The sequence below is a fragment of the Argiope bruennichi genome, chromosome 1, assembly GCF_947563725.1.
Source record: "Argiope bruennichi chromosome 1, qqArgBrue1.1, whole genome shotgun sequence".
NCBI lineage: Eukaryota > Metazoa > Arthropoda > Arachnida > Araneae > Araneidae > Argiope > Argiope bruennichi.
In genome coordinates this window covers 58,217,196-58,225,166 of record NC_079151.1, presented here as the reverse complement: position 1 = coordinate 58,225,166, position 7,971 = coordinate 58,217,196, and the positions used below count along the sequence as shown (strand labels likewise).

Here is a 7,971-nt window from a genome sequence, read left to right as displayed (position 1 = left end):
TCATTTCTATTCGTTTTTTATACTTACAAATCGATTTCACACTGATTTACTTAAATTATCCACACTGACTCTGCAATTAATTGGCTAGTTGATTCCATTCTCTGCTACTTAGTATTCTCCGAGCATTGTCGGAAACTGAAATTACAAAAACTGTAGAACTGAGCTATTGAGAACCGTCCTTTCAATCGAGTAATCACAATTCGAACATTAATAACTGGTTCTGGCCGATCAAACGCGGGTTCGACTTGGAGAACGCACTGCTCTGTGATTGGCTGACGGTCCAGAAACCCGCCGTAGAAGCGCGAAAACCCCCGTCTTTGTACTTGCAACATTCAGACTGTGGGTTTCGCTAACGATCGACGTTGCCCAGTTGACAAGCAGCGGAAACGTGCTGTGGGTTTGTTTTCTTTTCCCAGTGTTACACATGTGCGAACTTTTCGGATTGATAACTCGGTTTGTTGTTTGATACCAGAGGATTATTGTTTTATTTGACTACATTATTTTCCTGACTACTGAACAGGTAATTAATTCTTCTAGTGCGGTTACTTTTTGTGTAAAATTTACGTGCTAGAAATTTAAATTTTTCTTTACAAATCCTATTATAAATTTCATCGATCATGCATAAGACTAGCTGGAATAGTTTCAATGAACAAAATATATTTTTTTAAGATTTGAATTTCTTTATAATTTTCCTATGTATATGTGCTTAGTTATATGTTTAAATATTTAATTGCGTAGTTATCTCTGTTATCTAATTAAGATGATAACGTCCATTTTGGAAATATGTCCTCTTATTGATTTAACTAAGAACATGTAAGAATGTATATGTATTCGTCATGCTTTTTGTATCGAATTATAACATTTCCCAATGATTCAGTATTTGCTCATAATATTTTTAAAATGTGATTATTCGATGCACGAACCATCTTCGAACATTACGATTAAAGGATTAAGCTATTTCGGTACTAATAGTTTCTTAATTGAAGTGTGAGTTTTGTCAAATAAAAAGAAATCTACAAAAATGCATTGAGTTTGTGCTACATTTATCAAAAAAAAAAAAAATGTAAAACCAGTTTTAAAATTTTAAGAACAAATATCAACATTCGAGAGAAACTTTTTGCTCGAAGTTGTATTAGAAAGCAAATTATTGCTTTTAATAATTATTCTCAGTTAATATTCTTAAGGTTTGAATCGGAATTTCATGCTTTCATAATTAAAAAAAAATGACCTTTGAAGCATAATGTTGAAAAAAAATACTATTTTTATAATGCAGGTTGATTTTAATGTTAAATTTGGCAAATATGGGATGAAAAATTGAAACTAAATTACATGTTCATATGAGAGTTTCAAATACTACATAGTCCTTATTACTTATCTTGCCATTTTATGTCTTCAGCGTAAATAATTCACCCATGTTTCGAATAAAATATGATTCGGATGCATTTATAGAGGAATTTTGTTTTAAAAACAATTTGTTGAATTAGAATTTGAGATCATGGATTATCTTATTTCAATACTTTCTTGCAAAGCAGCGCTTTTTCTTTCTTCTGAATTTTACAATACCAAAGATATTATTATAATTATCTAGTTATCTTAATGAGCAGCAAAAAAATAAAATAAAAGCTAATTTAAAGAATTTTTCAATCAAAACTACATTTTTGAGAAGCAATCGCTGATTTAAGCAAAAAGGAAAAAAAATTACGCAATTAAGAAAAATATGAAATTTAATTAAATGCGTGATTTAAGACATGTCTGTATTATATATTATAGCACGTATTCTCATATATCAAAACGCAATGAAAAAGAAAGATTACAATGAGATATTAATTGATATGCAAGATAAAGAATGGTTCAGATGCAAAGTTTACGCAAATGCTTTAATTAATCGTCTTAATGAATTGAACTAAATTGTTTTCTTATACAAGCATTTGGTTCATATTGGTAGTTTTGCTTACAACTTTATATTGCAAATATTTTTTGTAACTTTCAGAATATCATTAATGTACAAAATAAATGTCTTTGAGCTGAAAGACAATCACAAAATGTTAAAATAACACTAATTTCCATTGAAATTTATTTAATCCATTGCAAGAAGATTTTACGTAGCAATTTTAATTTAAAATTTTAAGTAATGATAAAATTAGCATTACACAGAATCAATGAAAAATGTGCCAATTCTGAAGTAATCTAGGATGAGGTGCCTTCTTGTGTTTCCTCTTATTATTTTCTTTGTATCTTTTTTTTCCCCTAAAGTATTGTTAAATACCATTAAAAATTAAACTGAATAAAACTTTTATTTGTTAGATATCTTTAAAATTGTATCTGTCAATTTCATTCATGAGTTTATATTATTTCTACAAAATAAAAATTATTAAATTAATGAAATGAATTTATGGATGAAATATATAAATATCTTATATGATATTACTTTTGAAAAGGAAAACTAAAAAGATATGAACATATGCAATTGGTTTATTAAGCTATAGTTTTTATGAAATGAAATCGTAACTTTGAAGCTCTAATTTTGAAATTTTGAAGATGCGATGTTTTTGAAGTGAAAATGAACATGCTGAAATTATTTTTTAACGCATTCATTACGTTTAAATTGTATGCCATTATATTGTTTATTTCATATACCTATTAATAAATGTTAAATTGAATTCTAAATAAACAACCGGGAAAATCTTTGCTATTGTTTTTATATATTTAATATTATTTCTTTTTATATTTTTGTAAAATCATATTTATTATATTATTAAATAAATTAAGAAGTCTTACTATTTCTGCATTAAATAGGAGAGGATATTTATTAATATTGCACATTATTCTTTAGACAAATTGTTATTAATTATTATATTGTAATTATTAGAAACAGCAAAGTTTGAAATGCATTGAATATTTATAAGTGAGAAGTTTTAAATTGCATCCTTAAGAATTTACAAATAAGAATTTTTAATAGTGTAATTTAATAGCTTTGGATTTATTTACCTGATCAACTTCCAATTTCTGATACCTATAATTTTATTTAGAATTGATAATACAGAATGCGAATTTCAATGTACCTTAAAAAAAGTATGGATAAATATATCAAGCAAAATAAACTTGCACTTCAATCGTGAAAATGCTAAAAAATAATTTTAATAATGTATTTCATGAATGCTGTCGCTTTAATAGCTTTCCCATTCTTTAATCATCGTCGGTTGGGTTGCATCAATTATGTGTTTGCAAGAGGTTATTATTTTCTTTTAGATTTGTTTCAACTTAAGTTCTTTTTTGTTGCATAAATACTAACAGTTAATGGTGTAAAATTGTTTCTATGTTATTTAATCTGATATCTAATTTGTAATAAATAAAGCCAAGGTTGTTTATTTTTCTTTCAAGCGTCTTAAAGAAACTTCATTCTAGAAAGAAAGAAAAAAAATGAAGGAAGTTAGTTTGCATCATTAACTATTTACAGTTGCGGTTACCGATCACGCATTCATCAAGCCCATGTTCTGACCTTAGAATTAAATGGCTGTACATGTTTAATGACCCCCTGCTTTACTTCAACAGAAAGTAACTCAGTGTTTAGAAATCGGCATTTGCCTTTTCTTTTTTTTCCTGGATCATCACAGAAATTCAATGAAAAAAGTAGTTTGATCTTGAAACAAATAATTGCGTTACAGTCTGGTAAGCATTGGCTGATTGAGACTGTTACTTGATGGTCGCGTCTTTTACGGTATCACAGCATTTCGGAATTCCAATTTTGTTATATTTCATTGTTTAGTGAGAAAACAATCATCTTTTAAATAAAGATCTTGAGGGCAGCAAATCTTATGCCCTGTGGAAGTACATTTCTGAACAATAATTACTGGTGAGTGAACCGAAGCATTCATTATTTATATTTATCTATAAAGTCAACATATATAAGATCTGAATTTTATTCCATATGATTTCAGTTTTTTTTTCTATTTTTTTTTAATCATCACTGATCTGTAACGAATATAGATTTGCATGATTTTTTCTCGCTATATTAATTGTCTCCTGTATTTTATAAAATTAATTCTTTTAAGACTATGAGGTCAATATTTTCTCACATAAAAAGTTGCTTATGTAAGATGCTTCAAATCTTATAATACCGTTTTAAATTTGGGATTTTGATGGACAAAACAGAACTTTTCCTCCTATTTACAACATTTGATAATAAAATTCTAGGGTCATTTTCGACAAAAAATATTCCTGTTTACTTTTTTATATTTTGTTATATTGCAGTTTATTTAAAAAACACTGTATTGTTCCTGATCATGAGGCCAATATTTTGAAACATAAAATGTTGATTAAGTGCGCCAAGAAGTGATACTATCTTAAAATTGTTCTTTTGAACTTGGAATACTGGTAGACGAAGCGGAAAGTATTTTGCCTCGCTTTTAAACATTCAACACTAAGATCAGGATCATTTTCTATTGTCCATAGTGAAGCATATTCTTGTGTTATTTATTTATTGAATGTTGTATAATTCAGCATTGATACAATTAAATTTTGAGTTTTTACTTTTTGTAGTATTTCTTAATTCAAATTTCAACCATTGGGTTTTATGTGCATTGAAAAAATACATCAGATTATATTTCTTAATCTTAGCGATCAAATAAGGTATGCGACGACGCTGAAAATTCGATCTTTTGCAAAACTATGATTTTTTTAAAATTAATATTCTTAATGTCTGAACAGGTTTTTTTATAAAATAGTTAGAATTTTGTATTATACTATTGAAAGCTCTAATCAAACCCGTCCTGTAAAAGGAAATTTAAAAATTATTTTTGATTTTTTTCCTGTTGATTGTATTATTGCATTAAAATTTCTGTTTAATTAATAAAATATTAAATTCATTGCATGGTTATCCATTTACTTGCTACCTATTATTATATTATATAAACTAATCAATGATATTTTTCTTCGAACATTGATGGAATTTTTTGTTAAATATGTATTATAGTGATTTGAATATTACATACGTGTGTGTGTTAAAAATATTTTAACTTTTGAGTTATGCAAGCTTCTGCCTTTTCCCATGCCTTTCGAGAACTAATAGCTGTAATTGCCATAAACTGCTGCACAAGCATATATTTGGATTTACTATCACTTCACATTCGAAACGATGTTAATACGATTTTCATTTTAACTTATGATTGTCTGTTTCCCTTTTCACTCTGTTTCTGCCTTGAATCTTGATCAGTGAAACTTTTAAGCGGTTAACCCAAGCATTCTTAGATTTAAACCATAAAAATTATTTTATCTTTAATCCTGAAAGAAACTCGGTTTCATGTTTGAAATGAACTGATTTATACTTTGACGTAAATTGAAAAAAAAAAAATAACTGACTTCTTAATAACAACAAAAAAAAATCAATAAATTGATTTTGTTGCAAAATCTCGGCGGAATAATTTATCTATTTCGAAACTTTATCAAAAAGGCAAACAAAAATATGTAACTTGATAATCATATTTCAAGGCAGGGTGTAAAGTCGTTACAAGTGCCATCTGAATTATGAGCTGAATGTTTCAAAATGACCTGTGAAAAGAAATAATTATAATGCTAATTTTATTTGATTTACAATTTTTAGCATTTTTTACCGAGCCTGAAAGTTTTAAATTATTCTTCCCTATATTTGAAGAAAGTAGATGAAATTATTTCTTTTTAACAAGTTCGCTACCATGATTCATACCTGCGATTCGGACGGCTATCTAATAAGATGCTTAATTCTTTGCTATCTCTTCATTGTAGTGTGAAGAAAGGAATATGCAATTAGATAGTAGATGCGACTCACGTGGTAAACAAATTGTTTACACGATAACTACCGTTTAATTCATATTTGTAAGATAGCAAAAGTTCTCAGTCAAAAGTCAGTCAGTTCAGCAAGTGAACCGTCTGGGATTCTTGCATATGAACTATAATTAGATATTTTCTTCTCTACTACAATTAAAAGAGCAAATAAGTAAGCATCTTATTAGATAGTGGTTCAAATCACAGGTATCAATCATGGTAGCGAGCGCGTTAAAACAAGAAGCCTAAGCATGTTCTACTCGCTTAAAATTCTACACTAAGTGATACTATCACCGGGATATGGGTGATTAGACATTCAAAATTTGAATGATGTTTAATTAAATATTTGTTTTACGGATACAGTGAAAAATATAACTTCCTGAAGAGAAAATATAAAAATTATGCAGATATATTAACAATCGGATTTCAATTAGAAATAAAAACTTAATGGGCTTAATCATATTAACCTTTTGCACTCGGATGGTGACTCTCATTCACCATTAAAGACGGTGCATCATTTTGACGTTTTATCTATTTAATTTTGATTATTAAAAATGCTTTCAGAATAGTAAGAAGATGCAAATCGATTAAACGGGAGAATTCAGCTTAAAACAATTATCGATATTTATTTTTTGGAGCAGTAAACAAGTCTTTGCATTATACATCGAATAATTATACATCGAATTTCTTTTCCTAGTGCAAAAGGTTTAATTGCTGTATTTAATAAACACTTTCGCAACTGTTACTTGAGAATTAGTAAAGAAAATAGTTGGAAATAAAATCTTTTATATCATTTTAATAGTTATGCAGTAAACGTTTTCTTTAAAGGCCTTTAATACTCCAATTATTTCTCCAGCAATTATTTAAAGCATAGTGTCGTATTTTTTACCATTGTCACACAAATTTTAGATTTATATCAACGATTTTTAATACAATTCTTTAGCCAATGTTGCAGTCATGCTTCACTTCTGTTTTTTTTTTTTTTTTTTTTTTTCCCTTGACAAGACTTTTCTTGTCGCCAAAGACTTCTCTTCCCCGTTTTTGGTGACAAGAATTCCTGTCCCTCTAAAAGTTTGTCCCATTTCCACAATCGAAGAAACCTATAAATTCTTATTTTATTTTCTGCGAACTCGTTTATCCGGAAATCTGTCACTTCTGGGCGTTTGATTCTCCACTCACAGATGAAAAGTTCTTCACTACTAGCATATTGCGCCAAAGGAAGTGCATAGAAAGATACCATTATGTGAAATGTGGGAGTTTTCATGAAATCTTTCATTTGTTAGAAAGAGTTGGATTTCTCTCAGTGCGTGTTTCCGTGAGTTCTTCTCGATATCATTTTTCTGCCTTGTATGCCTATCTCTGTTCTGAGAAGAAAATTAGCGTCGTTTTTAGAACGGAAGATCCCGGATTTTCGTTTGTTTAAAATAATAAGAATATGTTCTGGTTGAAATAATCATATTCTTTCATACTGTAAACCAATAGAGAATAATTTTTTTGTCAACTAACATAAAATAAGCTCTTTGATAAAATGAATCTCACAGTTTTAACTTTGTAATAAACCCAGAAATATTAAGAAGAGAAATGCGTCAGATTTAAAGAAAGATATCTTGACTTTTTCATTATTATTATGCTAATATTGGCGAATTTTTTTTCTGTTAGATTTTTACTTGAGACTTTATTATTAAATATATTTAATTATTTACCAAGCACCAAAATTTCGTTTCTTACTTTAAATTCAAAACACAATTCTTAAAGTTCGGATATTCTTACTAATAATATTTTCAGTAATAATTCAATAATTTAAGATTCCCTCCTAAAAATCTTTGTTTTAATAATCTTCAGTAACTTGTGCATTGTAGCACCATGCTTGATGTTATTGATTTAATAAGTAAATGAATCAAAAATATTTGGGGTAATACAAAATTAGAAATAATATGTACAAAATTTGTAGATATGTTAAAAAGTGGATCGTAATTTTCACTTTTTTTCAATATGTTAAAAAGGAACATATCTTTGGGGTGGGTGAATGAGGTACATTTTCTCAAATTTGGGTTAGTTGATATGAAAAATTAACAAGAAAAGTAAATGAAAATAGCAGAAATATCGTGGAGTTATAAAAAACATTCTTTACTGCATTTGCATATAAATTATATAAGCTGTGTTTCATACATA

General features: G+C 28.0%; 1 protein-coding gene across 1 annotated transcript in view; it reads left to right on the top strand.

Moving 5' to 3' along the window:
- The first annotated feature begins 349 nt into the window (after positions 1-349).
- The window catches only part of LOC129956775 (kinesin-like protein KIF26B), a 617,661-nt gene continuing 610,039 nt past the window's right edge, over positions 350-7,971 (top strand). The window contains exon 1 of the mRNA XM_056068736.1: positions 350-520. The gene's annotated coding sequence lies outside the window, so the exon portion shown is untranslated. The remainder of the gene's footprint in view (positions 521-7,971) is intronic.